The sequence below is a fragment of the Papio anubis genome, chromosome 5 (genome assembly GCF_008728515.1).
Source record: "Papio anubis isolate 15944 chromosome 5, Panubis1.0, whole genome shotgun sequence".
In the NCBI taxonomy this organism is placed as follows: Eukaryota; Metazoa; Chordata; class Mammalia; order Primates; family Cercopithecidae; genus Papio; species Papio anubis.
In genome coordinates, this window is record NC_044980.1 from 40,598,418 (window position 1) to 40,613,478 (window position 15,061).

The 15,061-nt window shown below is 37.0% G+C and overlaps 1 protein-coding gene across 5 annotated transcripts in view; it reads right to left on the reverse strand.

Moving 5' to 3' along the window:
- OXCT1 (3-oxoacid CoA-transferase 1) overlaps window positions 1-15,061 on the reverse strand; it is a 143,761-nt gene that overhangs the window by 45,853 nt on the left and 82,847 nt on the right. Inside the window, exon 14 of one of the 5 annotated variants that reach the window (XR_002522529.2) lies at window positions 5,063-5,181. The exons of 3 other annotated variants lie outside the window; for them this stretch is intronic. The gene's annotated coding sequence lies outside the window, so the exon portion shown is untranslated. Of the gene's footprint in view, window positions 1-5,062; window positions 5,182-12,861; window positions 12,979-15,061 lie in introns of all 5 variants that reach the window. One more of the 5 variants, XR_001903341.3, reaches the window with a different exon arrangement.

Sequence of the window (15,061 nt, forward strand, 5' to 3'; positions counted from 1 at the left end):
CCCACGAGTTCAAGATCAGCCTGGGCAACATGGTAAAACCCTGTCTCTACAAAAATAATAATAATAATAATAATTAAATTACCTGGGTGTGGTTGCATGCACCTGTAGTATGAGCTACTTGGGAGGCTGAAGGGGGAGGACCACAAGAGCCCAGGAGGTCAAGGCTGTACTGAGCCATGATTACACCAACGAACACACTACAGCCTGGGCTACAGAGTGAGACTCTATCCCCCCGCAACCGCACCCCACTCCCCAAAAAGTGAAAAATTGAGAATAGAATGGAAAACTGTTTTCAAAGTGAAATACAAAGAAAGATCAGAAGAGGTAAAAGATATATAGGAATATACAAAGTTTAACTCATTTCTTGATAGGCTAATATTTCGACTCCCTGAATTTCATAGGAGACCTTTTAAATTTCTGATCTTGATGTTTTCAATAACTTTGACCATTCATAGTAGCAGGAATGAATGTTAAATGTGTGAAAAAACAGTATTTTAAAATCCCTGTGAGTAAAATCCCTGGTTACTTCCATTTCATTTTATAGGGACCTACATTGAGGTACATGTTAAAGCTAGTACATTCTCAGATGAGGAGCAGGAGTTACAGTAAGTGAGAGGACTTCATTCCTTTTACAACATTACTATATGGCTATATGGCAGATATGACCTCATTCACATTCGTCTGGAACTCAAGTGTCGCAGATACTTGGTGGTGAGGTGTAATTGCTGAAATGTCACTATTTTTAATTCTAAGAATGCCATTTTCTAGGTCTGGTATTTGGAGGAAAGCACATTCTGTTGATACCACCTTGAGACTGTTACTCAGTAAAGAGTTACTTTTTTCCTCTATCCTTAGGAAAATGGTCTAAAATGAAAAGTTGTTTATTATTTAAAACTGCATGAGCATGAGTTAGTATGTGTGCATATATTACATAGCTCTGTCCATTGAGAAGGCCTAGAAGCAACGATAGGCCAGTAGCTACAAGCATGCCTAGCACCCAGATCTTGGTTTTCTATATGCCATTCTCTTATTAGAGAATGACTTTTGAAGAAAAAGTTGACTCTAGGGGCAGAAGAAATAATAAGATGAGCCTCTTGTAGTAGCAGAAAGTAAGGAAGTGCTCAATGAAAAAAAAAAGAATGGAAGGGCACCAAAGAGGTACAGGAGAAAACCTGAAAGAGCTCCCAATGACTATAGCTGGAACAATGCGAGCATAAAAATAAACACGGGGTCAGGCGCAGGGGCTCACACCTGTAATCCCAGCACTTTGGGAAATGGAGGTGGGTGGATCACGAGGTCAGGAGATCAAGACCATCCCGGCTAACACGGTAAAACCCCATCTCTACTAAAAATACAAAAATTAGCCGGGCATGGTGGCACACACCTGTAGCCCCAGCTACTAGGGAGGCTGAGGCAGGAGAATCACTTGAACCTGGGAGGTGGAGGTTGCAGTGAGCCAAGATCATGTCACCGCACTCCAGCCTGGGTGACACAGCAAGACTCTGTCTCAAAATAAATAAATAAATAAATAAATAAATAAATAAAATAAAATAAACACAGTAGTGTATTACAACCAAAATATAAAACATACTTGAGAACATATTGATATAAACAAATGATTAAATAAATGGGAGAGAAGAGACAAATCTTTTCTCCAGAAGAATTGCAAAATACATAATACCCCTTCAACTGTTTATATCAACACTTCTGACATCATATATGTGGGTTTTTTCCTTACACCACCCAATTCTGCAACCAGCTGAGTGCCCAACAATTCAACTCACTCCTGACCCTAACTACCTGGAGTTAGCACAGGACACACAGGTTAAGGGTTCAGTCTTACAAAACTGCTCCCCATTTCAAACCCTGACAGCAAGTCCAGGCCACCAGTACTTCGGACGAACCAGCTATAAAGCCAAGAGGTTTCTACAATCCCCTCTCAGGTTCAATAATTTGCTATAACAGCTCACAGGGATTCAGGAAGGCATTTTGCTTGCTATTATTGGTTTATTATGAAGAGACAACTAAGGAATGGCCCAATGGAAGAGATGAATAGGGCAAGGTTTGGGGGTGGGAGCACTGCTGTATGCAGGTATGCCACTCTCCCAGAACGCTGATGTGTTCAGCAACCCAGAAGCACTTAGAACCCTGTCGTTTAGGGGTTTTTATGGACATTTCATTACACAGGCATGATTAAGTCATTGGCCACTGGTGATTGAACTCAATCTCCAGAACCTCTCTCCTTCCTAGAGATTGTGTGTGGGGCTGAACTTTCCAGCTCTGTAATCATGTCTTGGTCTATCTGGCAAACAGCTCCATATTGAAGTTATTTAAGGGCCCACCGAGAGTCATATTAGCATTAATTCAGGTATGGTTGAAAGGGGCTTATTATGAACAACAAAAATGCTCCTATGGCCCTATCACTCAGGAAATTCCAAACATTTTAGAAGCTCTGTGTCAGGAACTGGGGGTCAAAGACAAAATATATTCCTTATCACAGTTTCCCTCCAAGAGGTAGAGCTTAATTCCCCTCCAGACCTTTGAGAGTGGGCTAAAAGTACTAAATTGCTTCCACAGGGAACAAAGTAGGGAAAGGAAAAAATAGTAATTTTATATAGTGAACAAACCCGGTAAGCACTATCTTCACCAAGTGATAAAGATTATCATCACCAGGGATGCAATGTAGATATCCTATAACCCCTGATATAAGAAGGGCACTCTACTTCTATGATATTCTTTCTAAAAACCCATAACCTACATCTAATTATGAGAAAAATATCAGACAAATCCAGATTGGGGGACATTCTACAGGACATCCAGTTAATCCTTCAAGACTGATAAAGTTATGAAAAACAAGGAAAGACTGAGAAACTGGCACAGATCAGAGAAGGCTAGGGAGCTATGACAACTAAAATGAATGCAGTACCCTGAACTGGATCCTGGAAAACTGGGTGGGGGGAATATGGAAACTCTGTACTATCTCTGAAGCTTTTCTGTGAATCTAAAATAATTTTAATTTTTACAATAAAAACTTTATTTTAAAAACTCAATATATGGCCTGTTCCTGTGTGTGTGTGTGTGTGTGTGTGTGTGTGTGTTTTCATCACAACGAAAACAAAATGGGTCTCAGATTTCCTAGTAACTCTTTAAGCCTGTTGCTAAAAGGCTTTGCAAAATCTGACTCAGAAAACATGTAAATTTGAGAGAGTCAAATGAATCTTGCTTTGTTTTCAACAATGACTTACTTTCTTACAGTAACTGAACTTTATTTCTTTGCAGAATCCAACACTTACCAGAACAGAGTACGCTAGCATAACAAAGTCATGAGTTAGTCTCTGAATAATAAGATAAATCTAAGAACGGCATGCGTGGGATTTTTGTTTTTATTCCCAATGAAAAAAACTTTACTATCCAATTCATTATGTTGATAAGCCTATCTCGACGCTAGACATCTTAGATTCTGATAGAGCTTTGGAAAAAAAAAAAATCATACATGGTCTTTAGGATTTTTAAAACAATGTTCTTTGATCATATTATTACCAGTTTGAGAAAATCAGAAATACAGACTGGACTTTTGCTCTATGACAAATGATGTACCATTTCTATTTTTTAGTATTCTTATTTTTCTTGTTATGATTTACTTTGTTCATACTGAATATCTTTTAATCAACTCAATTATCTAAAGAGAGTCCTCATCACCTAAAAAGTACTTGCAGAATATATAACAAGCTCTCCTTTACAAAAAAGGGGCCGGGAGTGGTGGCTCATGTCTGTAATCCCAGCACTTTGGGAGGGTGAGGTGGGCCGATCATGAGGTCAGGAGTTCGAGACCAGCCTGACCAACGTGATGAAACCCCAGCTGTATTAAAAATACAAAAATTAGCCGGACATGGTGGCGTGGGTCTGTAATCCCAGCTACTTAGGAGGCTAAGGCAGAAGGATCGCTTGAACCCGGGAGGTGGACGTTGCACAGTGAGCTGAGATCGTGCCACTGCACTCCAGCCTGGGCGACAAAGTGAGACTCCATCTCAAAAAAAAAAAAGGAAAATACTGTTCAATGAAGAAAAGCTAAATACATCACCTGAAGTCACAGAACAAGTCAGAAAAAAACCTGGCTGAAGTCTTTTCCCCAGACTCCGGAAGGAGGTAATCGAATCCCCATAAAAGATGCCTCCTATTTTTAAAAGTCCAATACGTTGAACTTATTGCACTATTTTCTTTCTTATTGTTCCTAATCTGTTGGATGGTGTTAATTAATTTTGTTAAGAAGCAGACAGTAAGCCTAGAGATGTCCTATGTACAATTTCTAAAAATACAGTCAGATCCTTCAGGACTAAAGTTACAAAGCTTTCCAATATGCTTATAAACAAACCATTCATTTTTCACCAACCTGAAAGCCATGATTTATAAAAATTAACTTTCCTAAAAACTACATGATTATAAGCAGAAGTTACATTCAGGATGGAATTATGTTAGCAGATAAAGTTTCTAAGTGTTAGAGTAATAAGTTTGTTTTCATAAAGTTATGGCAGTAAAAAAGTAAGAAAACTTTTGCCTTTTAATACAGCAATTTTTGTAATATTTGTGGATTAATTTTTGAGAGTCTGGTTATTTAGATCTGTCCTAGGCTACAATTATAACCCAGAAATATGCCAAACAAATAGTGAATGGCTAAAACATGTACTTGAGTCAAAGCTTATGAGGAGTCTGTGTCAGGCCTTCATGCAGAACCTATTTATTTTCCTTATGCACAAATGTAAAAAGATTGATTAGATAATTTTCTATTCAGAACTATATTTAGAAATTGGTACTTACATAGCTAAATTTGGATAATGTAAAAAAAAGTCATAGATGGAATATCTTATTCTCTAATAATTCTCTATAAATGAAGTATTAGTAGAAATACTCCGATGATCTACCTGAGTTGTCAAATGGTAATATGGGTAGTGTTGAATTTATTGGAAACAAAGTTTAAAACTCTGCCTTTTACTTAAAATAATTCCACTGCACTGGTTAAAAGGGGAGAGAGAACGGTAAATGTAAAATACTGTGCATTCCTTACCTATCTAATGCATGTAGGGGGGCATTGTTGAAGAACTTGCAGCATTCGATCATATTAGCAACTGGGATAGGTATCAGCACTGGAACAGATGATCATGGTTATTGTTAGACAGAAGAGGTCTGGAAACAGAGAGGATAAAATGGGAGATGGAAAACTCATGTTCGCCCATTCCCAATCCCATATTGCTTTCATAATGTGAACTTACCAAGATAACTCTAGGGCTTAAGTATATATGTCATATGACCCCCAAATAAAAGCTAACTGCTCTATCTGGACCTTAACAATAACCATGATCATCTGTTCCAGTGCTGATACCATCCCAGTTGCTAGTATGATCGAATGCTGCAAGTTCTTCAACAATGCCCCCCTACATGCATTAGATAGGTAAGGAATGCACACAAGCCAGAAGTGGTCAATGTATCATTTCTGCAAGTAATAAAAGCACTTAAGGTTCTCTTATTATCCTGAGTATAATTTTAATTGTATTCCTCAAGCTTTGAAATAAAGTTCTTATTTTTATTAGTTTCTAGATAAGTTATAATTTGTCTTTCTTTTTCAATCCAATGCCCCTTGGGAGAACATCATATGTTAGATTTTATGTGTTTTGCAACTTTTGACAAGGAAGTAAAATATACTCAGAAGCAATACTTGAATGTGATTTTCATCATAGCATTGACTTTCAGAAGCAAATCCTCATTGAAATAACTCTCCACATTTAAAAGTCTTTAAGATTACTATAGGCTAAATTATTAAATGTAGATTATTTCTAGGTCTTATACATGTTAGACGCTTGAACCAGGTAGAAAAATGTTGAAGTTTTACCACCTCTCAAATCTCGATTTTTTTTTAAGTATTCAAAATTCCCCATTACATCGTAGCATCTTTAGAAATGTGTAAATCCACAGCTTAGAGGTTAAATTTTAGCTTTCAGTTCTGTTAGGGATTTACTGAATCCAAGAAATTGATTTCAGAGATCAGATATACACTGTCTGATAAGTTAGACTAGCTACATGTGGCTATATAAATCTGAATTAAACAAAATTAGGAATTGAGTTTGTCAGTTATACTAGCCACATTTCAAGTACTCAAAAGCCACATGTGGCTAATGGCTACCATACTGTACAAGCACATATAGAATGTCTCCATTATCACAGCGAGTTTTCCGGACTGTACTGTATTAGATCAACAGAGAGAGTGTAATCTGTATAAGGCCACAATTTGTTAGTAATAAAGCTAAAACTAGAATTCAAGTCTTTAAATTTCTATGCTTACTCGCTTGCTACTAACCACACTATCTCCAAGAACTAACACACAAAGAAAGTAAAAGATCTGAATACAATAACTAACAAGCTCAATCTTATATAAAATTATCTTATTTTCATGTGAAGTTTAGAAAAAAAACCAAGTTACCTGGCCACCAAGAAAACCCAATAAATTCCAAAAAGCAATGTAAAGAGCCTTTGAAATTTGAAGGAAAAAACAAGCATTCTTATACATCAGTAACAGACAGAGAGCCAAATCATGAATGAACTTCCATTCACAATTGCTTCAAAGAGAATAAAATACCTAGGAATCCAACTGACAAGGGATGGAAAGGACCTCTTTAAGGAGAACTACAAACCACTGCTCAGTGAAATAAAAGAGGACACAAACAAACGGAAGAACATACCATGCTCATGGATAGGAAGAATCAATATTGTGAAAATGGCCATATTGCCCAAGGTAATTTATAGATTCAATGCCATTTCCATCAAGCTACCAATGACTGACTTCACAGAACTGGAAAAAACTGCTTTAAAGTTCATGTGGAACCAAAAAAGAGCCTGCAGTGCCAAGACAATCCTAAGTCAAAAGAACAAAGCTGGAGGCATCACGCTACCTGACTTCAAACTATACTACAAGGCTACGGTAACCAAAACAGCATGGTACTGGTACCAAAACAGAAATATAGACCAATGGAATAGAATAGAGCCCTCAGAAACAATACCACACATCTACAGCCATCTGATCTTTGACAAACCTGAGAGAAACAAGAAATGGGGAAAGGATTCCCTATTTAATAAATGGTGCTGGGAAAATTGGCTAGCCATAAGTAGAAAGCTGAAACTGGATCCTTTCCTTATTCCTTATACAAAAATTAATTCAAGATGGATTAGAGACTTAAATGTTAGACCTAAAACCATAAAATCCCTAGAAGAAAACCTAGGCAATACCATTTAGGACATAGGCATAGGCAAGGATTTCATGTCTAAAACACCAAAAGCAAGGGCAACAAAAACCAAAATTGACAAATGGGATCTAATTAAACTAAAGAGCTTCTGCACAGCAAAAGAAACTACCATCACAGTGAACAGGCAACCTACAGAATGGGAGAAAATTTTTGCAATCTACTCATGTGACAAAGGGCTAATATCTAGAACCTACAAAGAACTCAAACAAATTTACGAGAAAAAAACAAACAACCCCATCAAAAAGTGGGCAAAGGATATGAACAGACATTTCTCAAAAGAAGACATTCATACAGCCAACAGGCACATGAAAAAATGCTCGTCATCACTCGCCATCAGAGAAATGCAAATCAAAACCACAATTAGATACCATCTCACACCAGTTAGAATGGCAATCATTAAAAAGTCAGGAAACAACAGGTGCTGGAGAGGATGTGGAGAAATAGGAACACTTTTACACTGTTGGTGGGATTGTAAACTAGTTCAACCATTGTGGAAAACAGTGTGGTGATTCCTCAAGGATCTAGAACTAGAAGTACCATATGACCCAGCCATCCCATTACTGGGTATATACCCAAAGGATTATAAATCATGCTGCTATAAAGACACATACACACGTATGTTTATTGCAGCACTATTCACAATAGCAAAGACTTGGAATCAACCCAAATGTCCATCAGTGACAGACTGGATTAAGAAAATGTGGCACATATACACCATGGAATACTATGCAGCCATAAAAAAGGATGAGTTTGTGTCCTTTGTAGGGACATGGATGCAGCTGGAAACCATCATTCTCAGCAAACTATCACAAGAACAGAAAACCAAACATCACATGTTCTCACTCACTGGTGGGAACTGAACAATGAGATCACTTGGACACAGGAAGGGGAACATCACACACTGGGGCCTATTGTGGGGAGCGGGGAGAGGGGAGGGATGGCATTGGGAGTTATACCTGATGTCAATGACGAGTTGATGGATGCTGACGAGTTGATGGGTACAGCACACCAACATGGCACAAGTATACATATGTAACAAACCTGCACGTTATGCACATGTACCCTAGAACTTAAAGTATTAAAAAAAAAAATTATTGGGACAAAAAAGAAATCAAAACTGAAATTACAAGCTACCCAGAAATTAATGAAAATAAGAACTTTCTCAAAGATTATGACATGCAATTGAAATTATTTTCAGAAACATAGAGAGCCTTAAATGATTTTAATAGTAAGGACTGCAAATAAACATTTGAATTTACAAATCTAGAACTACTATAACATTAAAAAATGAGTAAAAGTAAAGAAAATTAGTAACTCTGAACATCTACAGCATTAGGATAAAGAGAAGATAAAATAAGTCTGAGGAAATTAAAGGTATACAAGAATATGACATGTTTTGGGTGAATGAATTTGAAAACCCAAAAGAAATGGATGCTTTTTGGAAAACGTAAATTAACAAAATTGCCACAAGAAGTCAGAAAATCTCAGATGAAAAGGCACAAGAATAACTTACAAATTGTTAAAAATTGACTACTTGTATTAAAAAACAAATTCAACATCAATTTAAATAATGACATTGATAAATTCAGGGTGAAGAACTTTGATTAAACAGATGGAAACACACTGACTACATTCAACTGCCATTCAGTTTAAAAAATTAAGCAAAGGACTAAAGGCAAATTGCTAGAACAGTATAAAGAATATTTATTAGAAGCACAAACAGCAAACATAATATTAAGTTAAAACTCTAAATTAATTCACCAAAATCAAGTTCCTCAATCATTACTATTTACATTGTTTTAATGATTAAATTTAAAATATTTTCAGATAAGAGAATTGTGTAGAGTGTCTAAGAATTTTTTTAAAATTATTATAGCTAATAAGAAAATTTAGTAAAATGAATAGGTATAAGAAATATACAGAAATCAACAGTTTTCCTTTATATTAGCAATAGACATTTGGAAACTGAAATCGACTATTCAGCTCAAAATATTGACAAGAAGTAAAAAATAATGTAACAAATGTAATGGAGGTAAAATGATACCTGGATAGTAAACTATACCATGTTACTGGACAAGATGACTTAAGTAATGCAGACTCATTTAGTTCTTCCTAAACCAACATATTTCGTGTTTAGTGTACTGCACTGACCTTATAGTACTGTCTCCCACATATTATTAACCTCATCATAGATATAAAAATATTGTCTACACAGGAAAGGACTTTATTGGGTTTGCTTCCACTCTACCCCTCATTGTTAATACAACACCTAATGCAAAAAGAAAAAAAAAAATCTTAATTTTGTTGAATAAAAGCTATGCCATGGATCACATTTTACAAATAAAGAGCTGAGGTCTAGAAAGGTAAAGTGACTGCAGGGACACAGCTGCTGCTTTTTTTTTTTTTTTTTTTTTTTTTTTTCCTTCAACTTTTATTTTAAGTAGTAGGGTACATGTGTAGGATCTGCAGGTTTGTTACACAGGTAAATGTGTGCCATGGTGTTTTGCCATATAGATCATCCCATCACCTAGGTATTAAGCCCAGCATCCATTAGCTATTCTTCCTGATGCTCTCGCTACCCCCATACCCCAACAGGCCATCTGCATGTGTTGTTACCCCAATAGTGTCCATGTGTGTTCATCATTCAGCTCCCACTTACAAGTGAGAATATGCAGTGTTTGGTTTTCTGTTCCTGCATTAGCTTGTTGAGGATAATGGCTTCCAAATCAGTCCAGGTCCCTGCAAAGAACATGATCTCGTTTCTTTATATGGCTGCATAGTATAGCATGGTTTATATGTACCACATTTTCTGTATTCAGTCTATAATTGGTAGGTATTTCGGTTGATTCCATGTCTTTGCTATTGTGAACAGTGCAGCAATGAACATAACACACACGTTTCTTTATAACAGAATGATTTATGTTCCCATGGGTATATACCCAGCAATGGGATTGCATGGTCAAATGGTATTTCTGCCTCTAGGTCTCTGAGGAACTGCCACACTGTCTTCCAAAATGGTTGAACTAATTTACAGTCCCACCAACAGTGTAAAAGTGTTCCTTTTTCTCTACAACCTTGCTAGCATGTTTTTTTTTTTCTTTAATTTTTAGTAATAAGTCATTCTGACTGGAATGAGATGGTATCTCATTATGGTTTTGATTTGCATTTCTCTAATGATCATAATGATTAGTGATGTTGAACTTTTTTTTTTTTCTTCTTTTTTGTTAGTGGAGTCACGTTTTGCTGCTCAGGCTGGAGTGCTGGAGTGCAGTGGTGTGACCTTAGCTCACTGCAACCTCCACCTCCTGGGTTCAAGTGATTCTCCTGCCTCAGCCTTCCAAGCAGATAAGATTACAGGTGCATGCCACCATGCCTAGCAAATTTTTGTATTTTTGTAAAGATCAGGTTTCACCGTGTTGGCCAGGCTGGTCTCGAACTCTTGACCTGAAGTAATCCGCCTGCCTTAGCCTCCCAAAGTGCTGGGATTATAGGCATGAGCCACTGCCCCTGGAGATTTTCTTCATATTTGTTGACCACATGTATGTCTTCATTTGAGAAGTGTCTGTTCGTGCCCTTTGCCCACTTTTTAATGGGGTTAGTTTTTTCTTGTAAATATGCTTAAGTTCCCTACAGACTCTGGATATTAGTCATTTGTCAGATGGATATATTGCAAATATTTTCTCACATTCTGTAGGCTGTCTATTCATTCTGATGATAGTTTTTGGACACAGCCGCTTCTAAGTGTATTTGAAAGAAACACGGAAGGTTCTTTGTATTGGGATGTTGTTTTTCAAAGGTAAACTTTCCTCTGTGTAGTGGAAAGAGCATCCCTACAAAACTATAGACAGAAGAGATGGGTCCTAGGGCTTAGCTACTAACTAGAGTTTTGCAGCCTGAGCTGAGTCACTTCATTTCTCCTGATTCAGGTTTTCTGCTAATAACATTAGGGTGCTGTATAGCTGAATGATATCAAAGAATTATATCCTTAATTCCTTACTGTTAGGTGGGATAACAGAATTGCAGTTTATGAAAAGAATCCTTTTATAAAGAAATTTGAAAATAATCTTTCAGATAATGCCAAAATGTTTATGGATGGAATACGTGCAGCATTCGCTTCAAAAGAATCTGAGGAGAAGGGAAATTGAGTACAGATGAAACAAGACTGACCATAAGTGGATAACTGTCTAAGCTGGATGCATGCATTTACTATTCTATTCTTATAGAGACTATATTTAAACATTTTTTCAAAAGTGTTGATCAAGATGATCTCTAAACCAAAAGAATAGAGAAAGATTTCACTAACTGGGAATGCGAAATTCAGTCATTTAATAAAATTCAGTCTTCAGGATTCATTAGCCTTTAGCTGCAGGGTCACCAGCAGTAGTCATTAGCCCTTTGGTTTCATTCCCTGCTAAGTCATATCAGCAACACTATGATTTATCATATTACTAATAATGGGTTTTGAGGAAGCCTCATCTATCATTTTTAATGTGTCTTCTCCTCCCTTTAAGTGAGCTGTTTAATGAGAAGAGGCTGCTGCAGTTATACGAATGCATCATTAGCCAAAAGGATATTCATAGCAAATATCAAACTCACTCATTGTTCATGAGACAGAGATCGACTGATTCAAAAATGACCAAAATCCTACTCTATGCAAAGAAGTCTGCCTTTCAACAACAGAGGAGATGGAGAATATTTGATTAAATTCTTACAAGAGTGTCTGGTAGGCAGTGTAGCAGCATGGTTTGGAATCAGGTATCTAGCTGACCTTTCTTTCAGTCCATGTGTTGAATATATCCATGTTCCAGTGAAGAAACAAAGTCTTAGAAGTAAGCAGTTGTTCAAAATATATCATATGAAACACAGCAAGGAGAGAAATATTTCCTTTCCTCCAGATAAAAAAGACTCAGGTAGCAATCAAAAGGCAAAATCTCTGTAAGATTGTTGAAGATGGAGAAAGTCTTTCACATTCTCATGTCCCTTTGCTTCTGTCAAAGGTTAACATGTGTGAGGGCCTAGGCTGGGTGAAATGGCTTGCTAATGAATTTGCTTTTGTTCCTTTCAGATATTAATCTTTTAAAAAATTATCTTCAGTATTCTTCCCTTTGCAATAATTCTGATATTTCTCCAATTGTGCTTCAATGTTTCCCATTTAGCAAGTATTGCAAGATAATTGTATAAACATTCTTTGTGGAGGGCCTGAAATTTTCCAAAGAATTCTTTGATTGGTAGATTATAAAAAACAAAATGGGTAAATAAAGTGGATAAAGTACTTCATATATGACATTTAAGTTAATTATAAGTGACTGGGCAGTGGAAACTTTTGAATTTGGGTAAAAGCTTAAAGAAAACAGGATGCAGAAGAACAAACATGCAAATGGTCCACCTACAATAAAATCCCACCATGAACAACAGTCATGTATACTCAACATATATCCTTCAAACTACAACAGGCTTTATCTGACAATCATTTCTTCATAAGGCTTACAGAATGCTATACAGATTTTTATGTATTTTGCACATTGTTTTGCTTCCATTCTGAAAGGCAGTTAAATATCCCCAAAAGTACCTGCGGCAGAATGTGAAGCACATAAGAGCAAAGAAGACTGTAATTCCACTTCTCTTTCCATCACTTGCCACAGATGTAAACTTGAATAGTTAACTCCCTTGGCCTCAATCTCTTCATCTATAATAACAGGAATATTTGTATTTAACTCAGTTTCTGTGAGGATAAAATGGCAATAAATATTCAGAACCTGGCCAGTGGCATATGCTTAATAACTATTAGTTCCCTCCTTGTAAAAATAGATTTAGAATCTAGCTGTGGCTTTTAAACCTTAATCATAGCTTTTAATCATTGACAGGATCTTTCAAGTAAGAGAAATTTTCCTCACAAAATGAATATATCAAATACGTCAGTCTCTAAATATACCTTTAGTCTGAAAAATATCAGGTGTAAATAAGGAAACTAAACATTAATTTTCAACATGTTTTCCAGATAGTCATAGATAAAAGTATTTTTGGAGAACCAAATATAGCACCCAGGAAAAGTATAATAAATAGCTTATGTTTCTAATAACATCTTAAATCAGTGAATCACTAATAAAAAGTTGCCTTTCTGAAAAAAATGCATGTCCATTTGTTAAATTGTATGAGAGAAAATAATATTTTGCTCTTGGAAATTCTGAAGACATTAAATGCACCTTTAATCAGCACAGGAAGTAAAGCTCCATCCCAATGGGTCAGTATTTTTATTCTCTAGTAGGGCAACAGGGCTTGGCTGGGTTCTTCCACAGTCCTCTGTGGAAAACAGAACGGGCTAGGGGGAACCGCCCAGAGGTATTAGAACCATAGATGGAAAACACCCTTATATGCACCAAGGCTCAGCTGAATATGAGCTTAAATGGGCAAATATGTTGGAAACATATTAGAGTTTTTTTCCTCATTTTTAAAGATTACTTTAAAAGACAGTTGACTGTTTAGAGCAAAAATAATAGCAAAATATTGTAAGATTTATATCACGTGCAGAATTAAATATGATAAATAGGGGGGATTAATGGCAACAAGAAAAAGCCAGGTTCATGAGCAAAAGTGGTGGTAACCATATGTTAGATAAGATCTTACTGTCTCACTTTTGATTAATAGAAGAGCTAGGAGATACCAGCATGTAGGATAGACGCTCAGAAGTAGAATTTACAAAGGAAATAGTCAAAAGCACATCCCAAGGCTCTTGGGACCCTCAGCAGGACCAAGGAATACAGTATAGGAATAGCAAAGGTTTTGTATGAAGGATTTATTTGATGAAAAGTATCCTACCTACCCCCACATTTCTCAGCAACCAAGGAAGGGGTAAGGGTATGCCTGCTGCTCACTCCATTGACAACTCAGAGCCTGAAAGATGGGGAGCGCAGATAGGGAGTGCTGCCTGACCCCTACCTGAGAAAGTTAAAGGGGCTGTTTTGAGGAAGTAACTATGCTATCACTGGAGGCAGTACAAGAAATGTGAGTGCTTCCCACATGGGGGCCATGTGAGAGAGGACCAACCTCAACAGGTTTTAATGCTTTGTCAACAGGATAGCCCAGGAAGAGGGACCCTACCAGTAAGAGTCTATGTGTTAAGTGGACCACAGAAAAGTCAGAAGCTGCTGGGGAAGCATCCAGCCATCACCCATAGGAGCAGCTGCTGCAGGAGGAACTAAGAAGGGGGTCTCTAAAGATGACCGCTCACCCCACTCCACATACACAGAGGCATCAGCTTTAAATACTTTTATGGACCAGAGATCATGGAGCCAGCAAACAGTATTACCAGTCTCCTGCTATGTAAAATCTTTCCTGCCCTATTTCCTTGCCTTCCCTTTCTCTTGAATTTTGATCCTGGTGGGCGCCAAACAGTGAGCTAGAAGAGGAGAGGAGTAGAGAAAGAGCAAAAGAATACCATATAACCTTCAAATGCAGGCAGACTGTAGCTGGGAGGTCAAAAACGAGGAGATGCATTGCTTTTGAATGATTATTAAAGCATTGTTCACTGTTTTGGAATGGACCCTCTAATGTCTGAATGAAGACTGAGTTTATGAATTAAAGTGACCTAAGAGCTGTTTATTTTCCTGGAGTGAGCTGAAATGTCATGCAGTATTCATTAATGGCAGAGGAAAAGCTTCCCTAACAGAATAGGTTAAAGAGTACCACAGGAGATAAAAATAGCTATGCTCTTATTCTATCCCACATCTAGAGTTTGTTCAAAATATTATAAACAGAAGAAGTACACACAC